The sequence below is a fragment of the Falco peregrinus genome, chromosome 5, assembly GCF_023634155.1.
Source record: "Falco peregrinus isolate bFalPer1 chromosome 5, bFalPer1.pri, whole genome shotgun sequence".
NCBI lineage: Eukaryota > Metazoa > Chordata > Aves > Falconiformes > Falconidae > Falco > Falco peregrinus.
This window is the reverse complement of record NC_073725.1, coordinates 73399470-73420669: the sequence shown is the minus strand read 5'-3', so window position 1 is coordinate 73420669 and position 21200 is coordinate 73399470. Positions and strand designations below refer to the sequence as shown.

At 45.6% G+C, this 21200-nt stretch overlaps 1 protein-coding gene across 2 annotated transcripts in view; it reads left to right on the top strand.

The window, feature by feature from the left end:
- Positions 1 to 6969: 6969 nt before the first annotated feature.
- The window catches only part of ABAT (4-aminobutyrate aminotransferase), a 57503-nt gene continuing 43272 nt past the window's right edge, over positions 6970 to 21200 (top strand). Inside the window, exon 1 of one of the 2 annotated variants that reach the window (XM_055806200.1) lies at positions 6970 to 7125. The gene's annotated coding sequence lies outside the window, so the exon portion shown is untranslated. Of the gene's footprint in view, positions 7126 to 20497; positions 20612 to 21200 lie in introns of those variants that run through there. The other variant, XM_005244114.4, reaches the window with a different exon arrangement.

Below are 21200 nucleotides of genomic sequence, written 5' to 3'. Positions count from 1 at the left end.
CTGTTCTCATGAACTTCTACATACAGCACTATCTCCCGTCCTTTTCTATTCTCACCCAAGTTAAGGGCTTTGTCCCTGGCAGTTGCATTGCTGGGTGTTGTTTGTTTTGTTCTGTTTTTTCATTCTGGTGAACACCCTGAAACTTGAAAAAAAAAATTTGCGTGTGTCCAAAACTTCTGCTGTCTTTCATGTCAGGATTAATAAGCCAATGTACTCCAGCGTATTTCTTTAAGGAATCAGGACAATACTTGCCTGTCTGTAGTGGCATAGCACAGTGTGCTTAAAGGAAGTTATGAAATTGATTCTTTTGCAACAATAAAAGTGACTAAAATGAATTTTTGAAAGACTTAAATGCACTTTATCAATGACCTTGCAGTTTTATACGATCTTATGAACACTTCTTACATTGTTTGTGAAGCACAGACCCACATCTTGCTAGAGGCCTTAAATAGCATGGGGGGGGGGGGTGGGGGGAGAAGCAGAGACAATTACTGTACTTTTGCTGCTGCTATAGAAGCAAATAATGTTAATTACAAAATAGAAAAGGGAGAAATCCAGATAGAAAATGAGATTCCCTAAAAATAGTGGGGATGGGGTGAGCAAACCGTAGTGGTCCTAGAAAGTAGCATGAGGAATGCCTGGAAAGGAGGGATTTGGAGGGGCAGGGGGATTCCTACAAAACTGGAGCCAATCCTAGAAAGTAATGTTGGCATTTTCCTGGAAAGCCAGGAGTTGTGGGGAGGTGCAGTCCTACAGGGCATTGTGAGGGCTGTCAGGAAGCAGCACAGGAAACTCCAGTAAAGTAATGGGAGGGTGGGGTTGGTTCTTAGGAAGTAATTTGGGGACTCTTGGAAAGCAGCAGGGGAAACTGAGGAGCCTGAATGTCTAGATGATGCATACAAGTAAGCTTGATCATGGTGTATTTAGTATTTTTTTTCTTTAATATTCTTTTATGTAGAGGTACTGGCCGGTCAAAAGATGAAGATGCAAGTTGTTATGCTCATGGAAAAATAAAAGGGTAGATTCTTGCAGACAGAATGAGGAGGCACGTCCTCAGTTCTATTACATCTGCGCAGTTGCCTTATTTCTTGCACTGAGCAATGTATTTTCAGGAGCAGCCTTTTATGTGGTCTGAGTTTTGGCTGCCCATCCTTGAAGAGCCCTGCAAGTCTGAGTCAAGTTAATGGCTTACAGTGCTGTAGCTGAGTCATTCTGTCCCTCTGAACTGTTAGCAGTGAAGCATATATAATACGTTTTTCTCTGTGGGCTACAGGTAAAGGGTATCAATTTGCACTATGCTTTATTTTGATAAAAGAATAGGTAGTTGCTGGAGAAGCAGTCCTGCTTTCAACCCTTTGTGCTTATATTATATTCTAGTGGTATGTTTTCCTCTTCCATAGTAGTGTTGGTTATAGCAATTTTGCAATCTGAGTCAGATTTTTTTGATTCCAAGGAAATCTAATTGCAAGGATATTTCTCTATTGAATCAGTGAGATCGCATCCATCTGCCTCCTGTGATCCAATAGAAGGCAATTGGTACAGTTTTGTTGCTGGGGGTATAGAGAGCAGACCAGTTCTTTTGATGGCAATGGATAGTTGGGTCCACTTTGGGGTTATATGAAGCTGTACTCTTAACATGTGGCAGTGCATGTCATTTTAGCAAGCTGATTTATCTCGGTCACGTGCCTGAGAGCATGATTACCTGTAGTCAGATTGCCACAAGTGTTAAGGCCAAATGCTGCTGTTGGTTTTAAAGGCAGTTGTTGGTGCAAAGTGTTGGGTACAGAAAACTGAAGGCTGCTTCTGAAAAGTGGATGCTGAATTTCTGTGTATCTGCTGCTTGTGAAATGTCAAGGATAGCTGCCTGCCTCATAAACTTGTAGAGATATTTCAACCTGGAAGTGACTTGAGAATTATTCACTTGATGTTTAGCAGCATATCTTTTAAAATGCATTTCACCTTCTGAGTGTGGTTATGGTGTTCGTAACATGAAGAATACAGTTGGCAGAAAAGAGCTTTCCTGTAGATCAGTCCCAAAGGTTAGCGACTGAAAATTTTGTTAAGATCCATGTGACAAGAAATAGAAAACAGGGAAGAAACAGCATTAGAGAGTAAGTAGTAATTCTTTGTTTCTTCCTGCATTCTGAAGCTTGTTTTCATTCATTTGAAGGCATTGTCAGAGAGGAACTAATTATTGTTAAAAAACAATCAGGTTCTCGTCTTGAATGGGATCTGCCACAGCTGCTGGAAAGAAGCAGTTTCTTTTCAGATTCTTGTGTGTCTAGTTAGAAAACTTGGCCCTTCTTCACTTTCCCCTACCCTGTATCAGAGAAGATTATGCAGTGTTTTTCATAGGGCAAAGTGTAATTATTGATTAATGTGCTGTTACCTAGAGAGTTACACCGAACTGACCAGGTAAGCACGGTGTGATGGGTGTAGCTAAAAGAAAGCAATGGAAGGAGACAAAAAGTCTTTGGTGGGTCAAGTCAAGTAGTAAGATTTGAAAATGAGCTACTACTTGCTGCTGGGCTGTCATATGCTTTGTCAGGTGACATAGATCCAAAGGCTTGTATTTTCTTACAGAATTCTTCCTGCTTTTGTTTCACTCATCCTGACCCTGACTTTCTGTGTGTCCTGTATGTCTGTGCTGAAAGTGGGTGCCTTAACAGGGCAAAGGTTCATCTTGAAAAATCGGGCTGCCAACGGTGCAGTCAGATCTGTGGGTTGCCTCAGACAAGGTTTCTTCCAGCAGATGGCACATGGAGTTTCTTTTAACAGTACCGGCACCCAAATGAAGTAACATAACGTCTACGTATACATCTGTGTGTTTTGCAGATTGCTTGCCTAAGCCAGTCCCAGTGATGACGGGGAGAGGAGGTGCAAAGGAACATCTCTAGCTTCTTCAGCAAGGTGAGCATATTCTCTAAGATCCTGCTTCCTTTATGTGAGGGATTTTCTTTTGTAATGGGGTAGTGACAGCAAATCGTACTCTTTACAAGTTCTCTTTATTTGGTGGATTTTGTTCTCTCCTATAACTAATAATGATTCTGAAAGAACAGGAGTCTTGTTTTATACTCCAGGGACTTGAGCTGATCAGGCAATGAAAATAATACACTAGCAGCAACTATAATGAAAATAAGTTATTTCGGAGGAAGATGACCATTTATTGTGGGAATACATGATCCAAAAATGACTTTCCAGTCTCTGAGTGCAGTTTGATGCTAGCACAAGTGACTGTAATCCCTGGGGAACCTGTCAGGTTGGACCATCTCCATTCCTCAAGAAATGCTAATTTTCCCTTTTGAATACTGGGTATACTTGATAGTGGATCAGATAGTGACAAATAAGATGTTTATTAATAATAATTTAAAAGTTACATTAGCTCCTGCCTCAGAGATGAGGAAAAATACATGAATTAGGCAAGAAGGTTGATGGTGAGTTGGACAGCAGATACCATGAGAAAAGTAAAGTTTACTGCTCTGTAATGGACCAACTCTGTTCCTGCTCAGTGGGATATCAGTAGCAGTTGTAGATTGATCAGAAGGGACACCAAGAAATCATCTGCTCTGTTTTCCTCTCAAAGCAGAGCCATACTCATCTGAGAATCCTGATGAGTGTTTGTCTTGCTTCTCGTTAAAGGCTGTTATAATAGAGATCCTGTATTTCTCCCAGTAATCTATTTCAGTGTTTTCTTATCCATTCCAATACAAAACTTTTTGCAATGGCTAAACTGCCACCTTTCTTACAATTTTGGACCATTAAATCTTTCTTATTGTAATAGACTGTGACAGGTATAGGAGTTCTACCCAGGATAAGTGGAAATGAAGAGCTGTAAGTGGCCCAGCCTTGAGTGATACGTGTAGGAACAGCAGGGTCCTGTAATACCATCTGCAAATCAGTGGTGTTTGCAACAAAAAGAACAGCTTTGGCAGCTCAAAGCCTGCAGGTCTCATGCCTTGCATGTGTCCGACTCGGCTGTCCCGTCGCCTCCAGCTACTCTGCCATGGAATTTGCTCCAGGATGCTCCTTGGAGCCTTCAGTGGAGGTGCTTGAGGGCTGAGCAGGGTCTGACAGCTGCTCTCTCTTGTGACTAAGTGTGCATCTGTTAAGATTCCCAGTGTGAGTTCTCCTGTGAAGTCACCTGAAAGGGAAGAAGGTGTCTCTGTGTTGGTCACAGGAGAGGAGAGGGAGGCGTACATTTCAGAACCTTCTGTTGGCCTTTTGCTAGCCAGGTCTTGGGTTTTGAAGAAAACCAAGACCGTGAATGAGACATAGAATTCTGCAAGATGGAAGTCCAGGTAGGATTCAAGATGCTTGGAATAGCTTCTGTTGCAGAGGAGATACATCATAATATTTACAACATATAATAATAATATGACAGCAATCTGAGTGGTGTGGTTGACACACTAGAGGGAAGAGATGCCATCCAGCAGGACCCTGACAGGCTTGACAGCCCACCCTGACAGGTGGGCCCTTGCGAACCTCATAAAGTTGAACAAGGCCAAGTGCAAGGTCCTGCACCTGGGTGGGGGCAACCCCCAGTATCGATACAGGCTGGGCAGAAAATGTTTTGAGAGCAGCCTTGAGGAGGAGGACTTGAGGATGTAGGTTGATGTGTGGCTCAGTGTGGCCCGGCAGTGTTCATTTGCAGCCCAGAAAGCCAACTGTATCCTGGGATGCACCAAAAGCAGCGTGGCCAGCAGGTTGAAGGAGGTGATTCTCCCTCTCTACTCTGCCCTTGTGAGACCCCACCTGCAGCGCTGTGTTCAGCTCTGGGGCCCCAGCATAAGGACATGGGCCTGTCAGAGCCAGTCCAGAGGAGGCCATGAAGGTGATCAGAGGCTGGAGCAGCTCTCCTGTGAAGGCAGGCTGAGAGGTGGGGTGGTTCAGCCTGGAGAAGGCTCTGGGAGACCTTATAGCAGCCTTCTAGCACCTACAAGAAAACTGGAGAGGGACTTTTTACAAGGGCACTTAGTGATAGAACAGGGGGAATGGCTTTAAACTGAAAGAGGGTAGGTTTAGGTGAGATACAAGGAGGAAATTCTTCCCTGTGAGGGTGCTGAGGCGCCGGCACAGGCTGCCCAGAGCAGCTGTGGGTGCCCCATCCCGGCATGTCCAAGGCCAGGCTGGACGGGGCTGGGAGCCACCTGGGCGGGTGGGAGGTGTCCCTGCCCGTGGCAGGGGGCTGGGACTGGGTGATCTTTAAGGTCCCTTCCAACCCAAGCCAGTCTGTGATTCTATGATTTATTATTGGGTGGGGGTTTCAAGGGTAGTTTTGTGTCTGTAAATAGTACGTTGCTGTAGATGAGTCAAATCAACTGATCCCAGAAGTTATGCTGGAGTCTCCCCTAACTTCTTCCCTCCTTTGTTTACTTTTTGTACTTCATAGTACAATTGCATACTCATTATCAAACATAGGATTAGTTAAAAGTTTCTCGCTTCTAATGCAAATTAGTATGCATCCTTAGATAGCATTACTGAAGCTTCATACTAATGTTATTTATATATATTCCCCAAGCGGGGTTTTGCCGTCTTTCTGGGGGGTCTGTTTGAGTTGGAGGTCACAGTCTCCCACTACCACAATTACCTTTGTGCTACTTTGAATTAATTTTCTGTTGATGTCTGTGGATTGCAACACCCTGGCAGCTTATCTCCTCTTGCAGCCAGAGCTTTTCCTCACTTGAAGGCTTCTTTCTGCGTAACTTAGATAAGTGTTCTTTTCACCATCCATTCTTTGTTTCCTGTCCTTCCCAAGGCTGACTCCCTTGATTAGAAGTAACAACTGTAGAGCCCCCTTTTGGATTTATTTTAGTCCATGACCAATTAATTTTCTTTATATTTAGGTGGAGCTTGAGTGACGCTAGTCATCCATATTTTTGTTACTGATTGGTATCACATGCCCAGTGAGGTACCTTGGAGATGGGTAACTAGAGAATGGAGGTGCACATTGATCCTACAGTGAGATTATTTCATCTGAGGGGAGTAATTTCACCACAATGGTTGGCTCAGCAGCAGACGTCTTTTCATATATTCTTCATTTGACAGCTCCTATGCAGCTTAATCAGCTGGGTGGTACCGTCAAGCTCACATTCTTGCATGGAGTGTTGTACACGGAGCCTGGCCATGGTGTCTGTGCTCAGCTCACCCCGTTACTGCTGTCAGCATGTGTGGAGGTGGCAGGGGGTGCTGCTTGGGGAGCCACGGTAGATTCCATGCATGCCAACCATCCTGAAAGTGGCAACTGTACTTTACTGTAAAAAGCTTTCTGTGATACTACACTCCTGTTAGGTCCCTGTTTTCTCTGCTTTTCCCACACCAGGCTATAAACTTACTGATGCATCAGCTGTGCTACCGATTTAATCGCACCTGAACTCGGGCCTGTGTCAGTGGTAGGGGCACGTGTGCCGTGGGGTGGGAGGATTCATGTGCCATCTGCGTGTCATTTGCATTGCATCTAGCTGCCTCGATCCACTCCTGTCTAGAAGAAAAAGGTGTGTTTCTTCTAGGTTAGGCTTAAATATTAGTGAAGATTTGCAGTTTAAATTCGGAGTTTAACGTCGATACTAGGTTTAATTTGAATTTCTAATCCGAGTTAAAAGCCCACATGACTTTCCCTGTTGCTGTGTGTGCGAAATTAAGTATGTCCCAAGTGACGGCAGGTAAATATTAGCAATTAATGAGAGGCCAGGGGCTCCGTGCAGCTGCCGGAGCGCGGCCCCAGCCTCCCGGCCCGGCTGGCCCCCGGGCTGCCCTGCCCCCGGCTGAGGTGCGCGGCGGCCCGCGGGGTGGCGGCGCCGGAGGGCTGGCAGCGCCCTGCCCAGGGAAGCCGGCTGCCAGCGCCGGGGCTGCGCATCCCCGCGCCCAGCCAGGCGCGGCCGGCCGCCGGCGGGGCCCTCTCCGCTGGGGCGGCAGCAGGCCCTGCGTGCCCGCGGGCGGCGGGGCCCAGCGCAGCCCCCGGCGCAGGCCGCGCCCCCTCCCCCGGGCCGGCCGGGCCGCCCCCGCCGGGCCCCGCGCCGCCATTGGTTGCCGAGCCGGGCGGCGGGCGGCGGGGCCGCGCAGGCAGCGAGCGCGGGGCCGGCCCAGCCCAGCGCGGCGGCCGGAGGAGACGCAGCCCCGCACCTCCCGGTGAGCGGGGCGGGGGGCGGGGTGGGTGGCTGCGCCCCGGCGCTCCCCTCGGCCGGGCCCGCTGCTGCGCGGCCAGCGGGACCCCCCCGCCGGGTTCGGAGCCCGCGGGCTGCCGGGCGGCGGCCCCGCATCGTCCTGCCTGTGGGGAAGGGGCGCAGGCGGCCGTGGCCCTGTGCGCCCCTGGGGCAGCCCTGCAGCGGGGGCGGGGGGCGCCGACCGTGGCCCCTCTCGCCGGGCCAGCGGTTACGCGTGGGCTAAGCGGCGGCGGTGCCGAGGGGCTGCCGGTGCGCTCCCGGAATGCCGCCCCTTCCCCCCGGGGAGGCCTGTTTCTGCGGCCCCGGGGGGTCCGGGGCACCATCCCGAGCAGGAGCCTTTGCTGCCGCCCCGGAGTTGGGCCGCAGCGGGCGGCGTGTGCCGTGCTCGGTGTCCCGGCCGTGCTCGGTGTCCCGGCCGCCGCGCTCCCGCCGCCTGGCGCTCCTGCCCGGCAGGCAGGCGGACCTGACACGGACCTGCGGGAAGGGGAAAGGGGAAAGCGGGGGCACGGAACCCGTGAGGAAATGCTTGTGTGCCGTGGGGGAACGCGGCTGGCTTTGTATATAGCTCTGCCCTTCGAGTGTGTTGCGGCTGGCTGAGCGGAAAGCTTCAGGAATGGTGTTGAGGAGGCCTGCTGCTGCGCTGCCGACTGAGATTCCCCAGTTCTTCCCAGTTTCCTGCACTCCGGCTAATGCTTGTGATGCAGAACCCAATCCACTACCTCAGGCTTCTGAGACCTCCCCGGCTTACTTGCCTTCCGTAGCGTGTGGCTGTTTTGACAGAGCTTTTGCCTACCTTGGCTTTTGCCTCTGTGACTCCTTCTCTGTTCAAAAAAATACAGCAAAGGGAGCGACATGCAAAGAAACTGAACTACTGCGGGAGATTTCAAAGTAGTTTTGTAATTAGTAACGAACGTTCAGGTTTACAAAAATTGGATTTTGCCCTGCAGTTCAAAGGCATGGCTAATGGGTGTGGGCTTTTATGAGAGTCTTTGCTCCTATAGTTTGATGCAAGGAATTCAGTAAAGGAGAAAACCCAACTGGTATAAACAGAGGGTACTGGTAGGGTTACCTTCTGGAAGCTCTATAGTGAAGAAATTGCTTATTGAATCCTGTTATAGTCCAGTGGTTATAGATTGAATTTAGGATCTTTTTTGCATCTCTTGTTGCATTGTGGTTTCTTTTTAGTTTTTTTGGTGTTTTTTTTACTGTAATTGGTCTTTCTGTGTACTTGAGTAGTGTGAATGTTGGGCAAATTGTGTCTGGGGGTCAGTTTGTCTTCTCTGGCTGCAGTTACGTATGCAGGCTTGGAGGTCAGTGATTCAAATGCTGGATCATAGCTCACAATACTAAAGCCAACATGTGTGAAGAAAGATAATATCTGGATGTCATAGTGTTTCTCATCCTTAGCATTTAAAGCACTAAATGTGATAAGCATCACTGAACTGGCTGTACAGATGGGGAAAATGAGATAGATGCAGGGAAAGAAAGCTGTTATTGCAAGTAACCCACTGGGTAGCCTTTTGGGCTTGGGATCGGTGTTCAGGGCATCTGTGCCTGCAGTCAGTGCTCTGCCATTAGTCTGTGTTGTACCTTTTGCACAAGCTGGAGTGTGAAAGACTGTGATGCAGACATCCCCAGTTAATGGAGACCTGAATCTGCAAGTGTACAGTGTTACTAGACAAGCTGACCACTTGTAAAATACATAGGGGGGTGGGAAATGCAATAGAACTGCTTTCTCCAAAGCCCAGTCCATTAGTCTTCTGAGGAATAAAAGGCTTAGAGGCATACTGTATGGTGAAGTGTCTTGTGCATTCAGATACGAAGTAAATTGAAATAAGTGAATAAAATTGGATATATATGCCCAGGAGGCAGTAAGCAAGCACAGCATGCAAGTAAACACCAAGCAAATCAGTAGGTATCCTGCTGACAGCTTGCTGTCATTGGAGAAGGAAAATGTCGTGATCTGGATTCTTTCGGAAGCAGAGAGGAATTAAGATGCTCACAGGCCACGTATATACATCCAAACTAGTTCTTGCTGCACCTGCCAGCAGTGTAGAGGTCTCCAGGTGGTTCCCTTTGCCCTCTCTGGTTGGTTTTGTGCTTAACACGTGAAGCTTCAGAGCAGTTTCTGCAATGCCTGGTATACCCTACAGCTGTATTCATCGGCAGTCAATAGCTGCCTGTGTGTTTAGGTACAGCTGCACAGATCTCAGCCCTGCTGGGTGTGCTGACGGGGATGACTCCTGCCCTCGAAGGTGTAACATTAACTGCAGAGTGTTCCTTCTGGTTTGTGCTCTGATCGCTGGACCTGAATTAAAGCAGCTCAGACTACCTCATATCATATACCTCTACTACTGCTTAACTTCATACTTCCATGATTATAATGTCAGGGTTCACAGAATTAGGAAGATATTGCAGCTGGGCTAAGACAAATTGGATCTGGTTCCTGGCTTCCCAGCTCCGTTTTATAACTTACAGGGTTGAGAGTCCATTCCAGAAACACTTGTAAAAATTTTTAACTGTTTCAAGTACAAATCAAGATTCCCTTCCTTTCTTATCCAAAAGAAAACAGCTTGCGGAAGCGTCTCAGGAAAAAGGGCTGTTTAGCAGCAGTATGTGTATGTACTGTATGAACAGTATAGCACTCGTGGTTGTATCCCTGTTGTTCAGATACAAGCCTGTTGGATCTTAAAATCTTACTGTATTGGCTGTATAGTAGAAAGTTTTTTTAATCAAGTGGTGACTCTGAATTTGGATGAATCCCCTTTGCTCTTGGCTTTGCCTTTGCGAGAGGGAGCAGGGAGAAGAAAGGAATACATCTCAGTGGGGTAATTCTCAAGTTTGTTTTCAAAGACCATTTGATTCCTTCTTGCACGTTGTACGTTGTCAATCTGTGCGCCATTTTGGTTCAAGCAGACTTTTCTACTGGTGTCTACTCTTTTACAGTTCTTTATAAGCTTTTAAAGAGTTTTTCAGGCATAATGATAATTCTGAATCAAATAGGAAGTTACTTAAACCCATTTGAAAGAGTAATGGAAAAGAACTGGATTGCATCAGAAGGAGAGCAGCTAGTTCTGATGTGTAGGAAGCTGTGAAAGTACAGGTAACTAATGCAACAATGACACATGAGGGGCACTGCAGCGTAAAGACCACAAATATACTACATAGATAATTATCAATGTGGGCCTGTTGCCTATGGAAGGATGGATATGCTTTAAAACTTACATAACAGATTTATCTTTCAGGAGCCTGAAACACCCTATTCTTGTTTGACTGATGTGCTTTCAGATTCCTTTTCTTTATGAACAGAAGAGGTTGCCTTAGCGGTCAGAGCTGCTACCAGCTTGAAGTAGATAATTCCACCAGCCACCACTGCTCTGTGGCTTGAAAGCTATACATCTCTGTCCCCTCTTTGTTTCTGAATTTTGTGATCTGTTTTATCAGATCACGGTCCGGTTTCCTGAAATGACGGCTATGGGCCAGGAAAACAGAGAATGATATTTTCTTAGCCATATGGTGTTTGTGCAAAAATAACAGTATTCTGGGGGGTTTCCAAAGCATGCAAAGTGTATGAAACAGAGAATATTGTCCTAAACTGTTTCTGTGGCTTTCACACTCTTTTCTGATCTGTGGGAGTAGGGTTCTGTACTGCATCCTTGTATTAGAGTGTTTGTCTTTCCTTTTGCAAAATATTTTACTGTTCATTTCCTATCTCTTAGTTAGCCAGATACTAGAAATTCAGCAAAAGAATCAGGTAGGAACCTTGGTTATGTGTTGTTGCAGTTCTTGGTTATATGGAAGAAGGTTGTCTCTCTTGCTGTGCCGTGGGGGTATGTCTATTTGCAGCAGAGAGAATATCTTCAGAGAGTATGATATTCTTTTGAAAAGAAATCCCACTTTTTGCAGCATGAAGTTTTTGTTCTTCCATGCTAGTTTGTAGGTCTGGAGAATTTTTGGGTTTTGCGCATGGTAGTTTCTACAGTTGTACGTTCTGTTGAGGAACTGGATACATGCTGTAGCTCAGGCTGGATAGTTACTGCACCAGCTAGCAGCTGATTGCACTAGCTGGCTTTGTGAAGGTATATTGCAGTCGCTTCTGAAGTTGCACTTCTGAAAGCTTGACACCTGCAGTGTCAAGGACACAGGTCTGCCCTAGAGATGAACTTACTTTTTAAAAAATAGTAAAGCTGCGCTGTGCTGGTTGATGTGGGAAAGCACTAAAACCACTCAACTAAAAGTACTGCCTTTAGTAAGCGAACGCTGCCAGCTTGAAGAAAAGGGCCAGGAACGTGAGCTTAGTGACTCAGACTTAAGTGATTCCCCTTTATATTGTCCACTGCAATTATTTCAGTGAATCTCTCTGTTTTAATGCAGGAAAAAAGCATTTGTGTAGATGAGTGCTTATATTGTACTGTATCAAACTCTCATTTTGGACTATGGCTGAAAGGCAGTGTGCTATATAACTCTGTGGAAGGCTGTAAGGCACTTTAAAGGCAATAAAGCTTCAGAGTTGGTGAGTTTCCTATTTAGATTTCAAGGTTTCACCAAAACACAGCTTGGCATTGGCAGGGAGCAGTTCTCTAAGAAGTGTTTATCTTCTTGTGACTCTTGTGAAACTCAGTAGTTTAAAAATTAAAATCTAATTCCGATGGTGTTTCTGGGGGCCGTTTATAGTAATGCAGCTTGCTAAAGATTTCATATAAAAAGTCAGTACGTCTCAAGTACACTCTGGGTGATGGGATAAAGTGCCAGACTACTGGTTTAGCTGTAATTCTGAGAGTAAAACAACTTCTAAACCTGTCTCCAGCTTTCCTTATCACAAACACTTCAAAGTATTCCTTATTCCAGGTTTGAATTTCCTTGCCATCCCCAAGCAAAATTCAGTTTTAATTTTACAAGTGAAAATACATCACTTTAGAACTGTTGTACCCATATATAATCCTGTTTTACGTAGGAATTTTTTAGCAATGTCCTCAAAATCCCTGAAGTTTGAAACCTGGCGTAGTTCAAGTAATTTATCTTGGGTTGTTTTTTTTTTAATACATTCCTAGCTAAATCTGGAGAAAACTGGCAGGGTAACAGAAAGAGACCAGGTAATTACTCTGAGCAATTCTTACCTGGTATCTAAAATATACTAGTAGAATCCAGTTTAGCCATGACCTGTTTGGGATATGACAACGTGCCTCTTGTCAGCGCAGCTTGGCAGGCGTGGGTGGCTGCTGGGAGCCTCTGCACAAGGGTGGTGGTGCTGGGAGGGCATCACTGAGATGTGGTCTTCCCAAGCAGAAAGCTGTTCCGTAGCCACAGGAGGAGACTGCTGTTGAGGAAGAAACCTGCACATTTACAGCATGTTTGTATTTTGTGCTGACTCCCTTATGATGCTTCTCACTGAGTCAGCTGAGACATTTGGATTCAGGTTCTTGTGTCAAAGTCTGCTCTGCGTTCCCTGCTGACAGTGCCACTTTCACAGCTGTATTGGCTGAGTTTGTGAGCATGGATTCTGGCATCGGGTTCAGCGCATCTTTCTCACGTTTCCTTTCATCTCCTCGGCCACCTGCACATCATGAGCACCAAGTTTTCTTTCCTGAAGCCTTTTAGCCTGCCCACAGTGTCAGCATGATGTACTCCCTATTTCTACTGCTCTTCCCACATAGCTTTGCAGCCCTTGTGTTCGCTGTCTCTCGAATCTGTTTTAGAGGGTTCTTAGTCCTACCTGTCGGCTCTAAAAACAAATGCTTTTTACTGGAAGACCATTGTAGCTCTGTAGGAGGTATAGCTGAACATAGGCTAGCCTGCTGGGTAAAAGACCTGCTTGTGTGGAAAGGAAAGCTGGAAGGGTGGACAGAGTAAATGAAGAAAAACTGAGGAGAGGTTTCACACTGCCAGCAATGTTAGTGGGTGTGTCAGCCTGGAGGACACGGGTTACTTGTGGGTCAGTTGGATGGCTAGAAAGCACTGTGATACATCTATGGGAGTGGAAGAGTTGTTACCAAAGAGTGTGGATTTCCAGCACCAGGTGTTCTTTCTAGTTGTTTGTTGCGTTTGGTTTGGGTGCTATTTTTGAGGGCTTTGCCTTCCCTTGTAACCTTGGTTTCATCACTGATTTCTTACAGAGCAAAAAACAGTGGGTGTTGGGAGAAGATATGAATTAGTGATGATGTTTTCATGATGTCCTATTTTTGATGTTTGGCTCAATTTTAAAGTATCCAGCTACCATCTGTAAGCCTTGTACCAGGCAAAACACAAGGCAGCAAACTCTTCATGGAAATCTGTACACTAGTGCTGGATGATTTCGTGCTAGCTTTCTTCCCTGTAATCTTGGTATTAAATCACCTCTTCTGCTTCTTCCTACCAGCAAATGAACAACCCTACAGATTTTTGTCACAAGAGATGTCACCCCTTGCCCTTCCAGCACTCTTCCTTTTTGAATGAGTAATGCAAGAATATAGGCTTGCAGAAGCCACTGAGGAAAACAGGAAACAAAAAGAAAAAAAGTAGTTTGCAGGGAAGGGAAAGAATAATATCCCTCATTTGTATTTGTATTGCAGCAGGCTCAGTCTTGATTAAAGACTTTGAACATCACAACAGCATGCCAATTTTGGCTTCCTCTTTTAGCAAAGGATATAGTGAGTGGAGGTTCTTGGCAGCATCCCTTGACAGTAAACACAACTGAAATCAACTTGTATGTTCTAAATTGGTCTGGCAATAATACAAAATTGTGAATAAGTAATGTAAATAACATAAAAATTAAGTATTTTAAATAAGCTTGGTGTAACTTATTAGCAGTCATATTTTTTGTTTGTATTATTTCCTCCAAATCTGGCTGTCAGGCTTTCTTCACGTTAGATGCCAAGTAACAGGAACCAGCCATCTTGTTGTTCTCTGTCACCTGTCTTTCCACATCTGGCATGAATAACATTTTTTGCCAGGTGCTTGCTTGATACTCATGGTGTGTTGTACACCAAAAACAATTAGGAGGACACTGGGAGTAGGATGGAGGGAGTAAGTTTCTACTGAAGCATTTTTCATAGCTCACTGTATAAATCTGCCGATATAAATGATTGCCTTAGTGGGAATTAGAGAATATGGCAGGTTAAAAAGCTGTTTAGAAACCAAAACAAACTGCTCTAGCATGACAGGACAGATTTTAGACATAAGATGCTTCCTGGCAATAGGCCAGAGCATAATCCTACCACACAGTGCTGCGGACAGGCTAGAGGCCGTGACTTCTGAATCCTTACTGATTTCATCATTTCAGGCAAAGCACGCTGCTGAGCGTACTGACAGCAACGGTCCCCAGACAGCAAGTGTGAGGGATGTGTTTTACCTCTATGGATCATACTGCCATCCACCTCAATGTTCTCTCATCCCAGCTCCAGTTAAAAGCAAACCTTGTTTTTTGCTCCACAGCTACTGCTGCAATGCAGCTTCCTGGAGAGGGACATAGGATTACACAATCAGAGTGTGCTGGTGGAGGTAGGAAAGCAGAGGATGAGCTTGGCTCAGATGAATTCCACACTCCTTGTTTGCAGTGCAGTTTTCATCAGGTAATGGAGTTACAGGGGTGAAAAATCTTCAGTTTGTTCCATGGTTTGGGCAGTGGGTATTGTAAGGGGCTGGCATAACTGCTGTAACATGATGCTTCTGCCTTGGCTGTTGTAAAAAGCAGCTGAAGAAAAACAATAGAAGGGCTAGCTTGTGTTGCTAAGAGAGGGAGTAGAGGCAAATGGAGGTAATGACAAGCAGTGCCAGGGATTCATGACGTTATGGGGCCTTTGTCTGAGAAGAACTTTCATGATACCAGCAACCATCTGTGCATTGCAGTAACTATAGCTAACAAATCTTGTGCTGCTTTTTGTCAAATTATGAAATCCAAAATGCCGGTTCTTTCGGAAATGCCTTTTAGCAATTGCAGGAGATCAGTGACTACTTGCTTAAATTCTCATCAGTAATCTTTATTTTTCCTTGGCCAAGAAGGTGGTTGGAAAATATGTCTTATGATGCAACCTGTAAGATTCCTGGTGTTAATTTATTCATAAAAACTGGACCATTATGTGATCATGAATTATTTCAGAGTTTGTTCTTGTGCTTCTCTGTAGGTTTTGGTGTAGCAGAACTTTGCTCAGTCAAAATGGTAGGACTGATGATGAACGTGGGTTCATGGGTAGGGGATGTTTCAACAGTAGGAATATCTCTGGTGAGGATGGAAGACTGAGCCATGCAGGTGACAGGGGAGCTAGATGAAAGTGGAGTTCTTCAGAAAAGAGGCTAAGATGATGCTACTACCTTTGCTTACCCAAGGTTGGTTGGGTGACACTATACATCATTTCTAGGTGCAACACTTGCATAAAGTGTATTTTTTTTTTTTTTTTTTTTTTGCAGAAAATACACCAGGAAAATTGTGTTCCAGGATGATCTGATAAAGGATGGGAAACAGCTCGCAGGTCCAGTTTTATTGTTCTGAATGGAAAAGGGAGGAGAAAGGGACTGTTGCATCTGGTCAAAATCCATATGCAGCCTTGCATAACTGGTGCTCTGCTCTGGCTGATAAGCAAGCTTTGCAGCCACATTCCTCTCATCTGTTGGGAAACTTCAATCTCTTGGTTATCTCTTTCAGCTACTGTCACTAGTTAACAGCAAAAAGGGAAAAGGGGCAGCTTGAGATAATACTGACACAGTGCTTCTGAAGAGTAACAAAGCATGTGATTTTGTAACTTTTATGAAGAATTACCTGATTACTGATAAATCCTGTAGTTGCATCCATTTGGTGAAACCCTAATTTTGTGAAGGAGCAGAAAAATTTGCCTTTTTTTTTTTCTTCTTTTTATGAGCTACTAGAACAGTGCTCTGTTGGGGCCTCTTGAGAGGAAGAGGTTAAGTACCACTGAAGGAGGATGGAGGACAGTGCTCTGAAGGGAAGCACTCTGCTGTCCCACTGTGCTAGCACTGCTTACTTTCATAAGCTATCCTTAGAAAGATAAACATTTCCTTTAATAGATTTTTGTTAAATAAATAAACAAGCCATTTAACCTAACTTACTAGCTCCTTGTTCTGTACTGACTGTGTTCGTCCTGGAATAACTTGGGGGAGCTGCTTAAAATTACACTGGCTTATCTTACGCAAGACTTACCTTGATCTCTTTTTGATATGGCAGTCATTCCTAGTATTTGTTAGTGCCTTTGTGGCAATACTGTAGTTACAGAGGCAGGCTTGCCTGACAGTGCTAAAAGGGAGGATAGCTGCTGCCCCACGCCACTGGACAGTTCAGGTTCAGGTGCCTTTCTTTGCCCTTGTTACAGCATTTTTGTGGCATTTGACAGAAAGCCCCATCTTCTATCTGTCCCAGCATGCTAAGGCTAGTGGTATTGCCAGCTTATTTGTTACTTAGTATTCGTCATTACAAGCTGTATTTGCAAAATGTTTCCTTGCAGCACCTGTGGATGTTCCTTAGGGGATATTGGCAGAGCTGCAGGACGTCCAGTGGCACTCTTGGTTGCTGGAAATGGGTAGAGCCAGCACAGAGCTGCTCTGAAATGGTTTGTGTGGGAGGTGAAGCGTGCGGCACTGACACTGGCTGGCGATGGCGTGGACACTGGCTTTGAGTGCTTCTTGCAGGGCTTCAAAACATGCTTGGAGTGTGGATATTCCAGATACTTTCCATTCCTGCTTTTAGTTTGTCTGTAATTCCAGTCCAATGGGCCTTCTCCTTTATGAAATGGAAGTAGTGGGTATCATCTGTGATTCCAGAAGCAGCTAACATAATACCATGGGTTTGTGTTCCCATTCCCAACTTGTGCAGTCTCTCTGAGCATCACAGTTACATGAGAATTCCTTCAACAGTTTCTTGATTCCAGGTCCCTCTTTTTCTGACCCCAGCAACTATGCTGGACTTGCTCAACCCGTAATAGAAATATTTGTAGCAGCCTTCCCAAATCTGCCCAACACTTTTTAACTATCTAGATGTGACATATGGAATCTTCACATTCATGTGATTCGTAGCTTGTGTGTACCAGCCTGAAAAAACAGCACTCAGTCTCTTATGTGGGTGTCAGTGTTATCATGAGAGTAGAGCGTGGAATATGGATGTACCTTGATGAGACTTTACCAGTGAGTTTAGCCATTAGCACACTTAATAAGGCCTAATTCACCTCCTCAAATTTGTGACCAGGTATTTAGTACTTGTGTGAAATGTTGTAATGCAGCAGCTTCATAATTTTTGTCAAATAAGTAAAATATAAGGAGTGAATAAGCACAGTTTATGCAGTAGCCATGTGTTGGTAACACTCAGGTTTTGATACCCTTCAGTGAGTCTTCCAGCTACGAGTTTTTCTACCTTGCTTGTAATTCAACAGGGTGCTTTGGCTCATGTACAACTACAGTTTTGTGAATGGGCCTAGTGAAGTAAAAGGGACCGCTTGAGAAATACGTATCTTGCTGAATCATGTTGGCACTAGTTTCTTTGTCCATCTGTAGCCCAAAAGTAATTTTCAAGACATAATAGGGAATTTAGCCACAGAGTCTATTGATTAACACTGTGTATGCATCTGTGTTCCCTTAACTGTTCTGAAAACTGCCCAGCTGCTGTTCTTTTTAACCTATTGCTTGAAGAAACAGGCGAAATAATAGGACTTTTGAACAGTAGAAATTTATAGTAATTGTACTTAATTCCTATATCCCTCTCCTTCTGAATGTGAAGTGCTCCTATTTAATGTGAATTGAAGTAGTTGGCATCTGAAGAACAGACGGGGGTGATCTCACTCTCCCTGTATCGGTGTAAGTTACTGATTTGTAAGTAATGCACATGCAGTTCACATGTGCCCATGCACACATGCAACCTCTGACTTTTTAAGCTGAGTGTCTGCCCACCAAAAGAAATCCCTTGGTGTTAGTAGCATTGATTATGGTGAATTCCACCCTGTTCATGAGGCTTTTTACTTCTTTCAGAGAAGAAAAACTACCTCTCTACACTTAGTGTAATGTTACTGAATGCGCTAGGGTAGGAAGCAGTCTTTTGACGAGCCGTAGATGGGAAAAGCTGCAATGTGTTGGGGTTCCTGCAAAGAAGTACTTTCCATCCAAGATAATTTTGTTTAATAAGTTTAGCCTCACCTCATGTAGGCTAAGGTTGCACTCAGCAGAGGCACAAGAATTTGCCCTTTAGGAGTCATAATCCTGATTACTCGCTGAATAAGTATAGTAATAAATCGCCAGTACAAGGCATTGTCTTTGTATCCGATGTTTTATATGTGGTGAATGTAAATACCTACAACTTTTCTCAGTCCTTTCCCCTCTACTTTGTGATGTGTCCCTGTGCTAACCATCTGAAGAACAGGATTATTGCACTTTCTGTGATATATTAGCAGTTAACAAGTTCAATATAGAGTCAGCAGTTTGTTTTACTGTCTGGCAACCAGTACAGGCCAGTTTAAATATGTCATTTACAGTCTGTGTGTGTAACTAATAACAGATTTTAAATTATGAAGAAGGTGAGGGATCAGCTTCAGTCTTTAATTTGGATCAAATCAACAGCTTGGTACTTAGGAGTAGTATGGTATCTGTCTTATAAATGACTGCAGTCTGGGTGCCTTTCTTGACAGCCGCTAGTACTCACGTGGGATCCCAGGCAAAGGAGAAGGGAACCGAAACAGGGTTAGCCACATCTGATTCCCTTCCTTGTTGGTGTTAATGGCATTTTTGTGAGCAGTTTGGATGGTGATCAGTTGTCCATTTTGTGTAGAAGGCTCTGGAGAACAACATGGTGACTTTAAACCATGTACTCCTGCAATGGATACAAATCGGTTGTGTGGATGCTGACATTGCATCTGTTGGTGCGTAAATTATTTGTGTCAGCATAATGTTACAATGGAGAGATACTGCAGGTGTGTTTGGTCTACCTGAATGACTTTCTGTCCCTCATCATTCCTGTATTAGCACAGTAATCATCACAGCATCCTCCTCAAACAAATAAATACTGCTGCTGTTGCTGCACTGAGAAGGTGGAAGAAGGCACAGTGCTGTAATGGCAGCATAAACTGGAGTTACTGAATTGCGAGGGACCTTTGCTGCTTCCTATAAGCACTGTGTCTTCTCTCTTTGTTGCTTGCTTCTGGTATCACTCCTTCCTCTGTCTGTGGTAGACCCTTCCTTGCACTTTGCTGTGCTTGTGCTGAGCCAAGGCAGCACAAGTCTCAGGCTCGCTCTGGTTCCCAGGGACCAGGCTGCTGCCCCGTCTCCCCCCTTGCAGCCCGTGGTAGCAGGCTCTGTGGTCGCAGCCCCTGGGGCCTTAGGCAAGCACCCTGCCACAGCGTCGTGTCCCTTGCTGGAGCCCACATGCTGGAGGCCACAGGAGGCAGAGCGTGAAGCAGGTCCCGCAGCTGGGGTCCGGCCCTGGCTCCCTGCTGCAGTGCAGCCCAGCACCCTCTCCTCTGCTCGAGTCGTTTGAATGCCCTGATTACTGAAGTGGGTAAGTCACCACCCTGCTTGTAATAATTACAGATTTCCTCTGTGATTTTTCACTCCTCTGTTGCCACAGCAACCATGCAGTGGCTCAGCCGAAATGCTGTTACAGGGATTTAAATGTGAAGCAGCTCAGCCTTTTTCTGCGCTCTGGCACATCTTCCCTTTTGCCCCCTGGCACCATGGCAACCTGGCGATGGCATCCCTGCCTCAGCGATGGCACCCTGGCCTTTCTCTGCATCCACGGGCCTGAAGGGATGCTGCTGTTATTCTCTGTGCATGTCTGGGTCTCCCCCGTTCCCCGTCTCATCCCCTGTGTCAAGCGGCGCATGGCAGGAGGTGGCGTTAGGATGTGTGCTGGCTGTTGTACTGCCTGCGCCTGTGCGCAACCTGAAGGAGCTGAACTGATCCAAGGTCATTTTATAACAGTTGTGTGCCCAGGTGTCACTCTCGGGATATTTGCAAGCCAGAGTAAAATTAAGGGGTTTAAAGGCAAAACCTGTTCTTCAGCTTCTAATGTACCTTTTCAGACATTAATACAGTCTGGCTCTGCATCTCAAGGATTTGTTTTCTGAAACCTGCGGAGAACACGTTCAGGTGAATTCAGACTCCCAGGGGTGTGAGCTGATGGGCTGCCTCCACATGCCAGAGGTACTGGAGCAGCAAGGGGCAGAGCCAGGGGATCACAGTTTGAGGCAGGTTGGGTATTACTCTCCACTGGGTTTGACTGAGCACAGGGTATAGCTTGCAGGAGCTGGTTTCATTAACCTTCATTAACTGGGGCATCTCCCCCAGCTAAGCTGCAGGGTCACGGCTCGGGGTTTCCTCTGGGTAATGCCTGTTCTCGCTGCTGGCAGTCGCGAGCGGCTGCTGGAGGGAGCGGACAGCAATGGCATTTCTCATGAGCACAGCCGACAGCAGCCTACTCTAAAGTGAAGGAGAGAGCGGCATTTTCAACCAGCAAGCTGGCTGCGAGGAGTTCTCATCCAGGTCGTGTAAGTGCCTTTGGCTTGTCCCGGCATGGGGGGTGGGGGGGAGGTTAGCACAGGCTTCAGCCGAGCTTGCAAGGGCTGTGCGTTCGTGCTTTCTGTTCAGAGGTGGATGCGTGTCGTATGTAGGTGCAGGCATGTGTGATGTTAAAACGTCCCTGTCATGGCTATGCATGGTTAGCTGTTGCCTGGTTTGTTTGCTGGACCCCTTGTAATAGAAATCTCCTCCATGCGTCTGCTTTTCTGTGTCCTCGGCTGGAATGGGGGTCACCTTGAGAAACCGGAGTACTCACTCCCATTTAAGATGCTTCCCTTGGTTTGGTGCAGGCTGCCTCCAAGTGAGCTATTTTATGACTTCAGGAAGCAGAAGAATAAATTGTGCTTTTACAGTACATTTTATTTGATGCTATTTATCTATCTATTTTCATGACCTCTGAGAAGGCAGTGGTAGGATGCTGAGAAATAAAATCTTACAAGGAATATAACTCAATTTCCTTGGCTGAAGCTCCACTTGAGGGTATTTTGCAATACTTTAATTTTTCCAAAGCTACAGAACACTTGTGGAGCAACTAATGTGAAAAGCAGGCTGTATCAT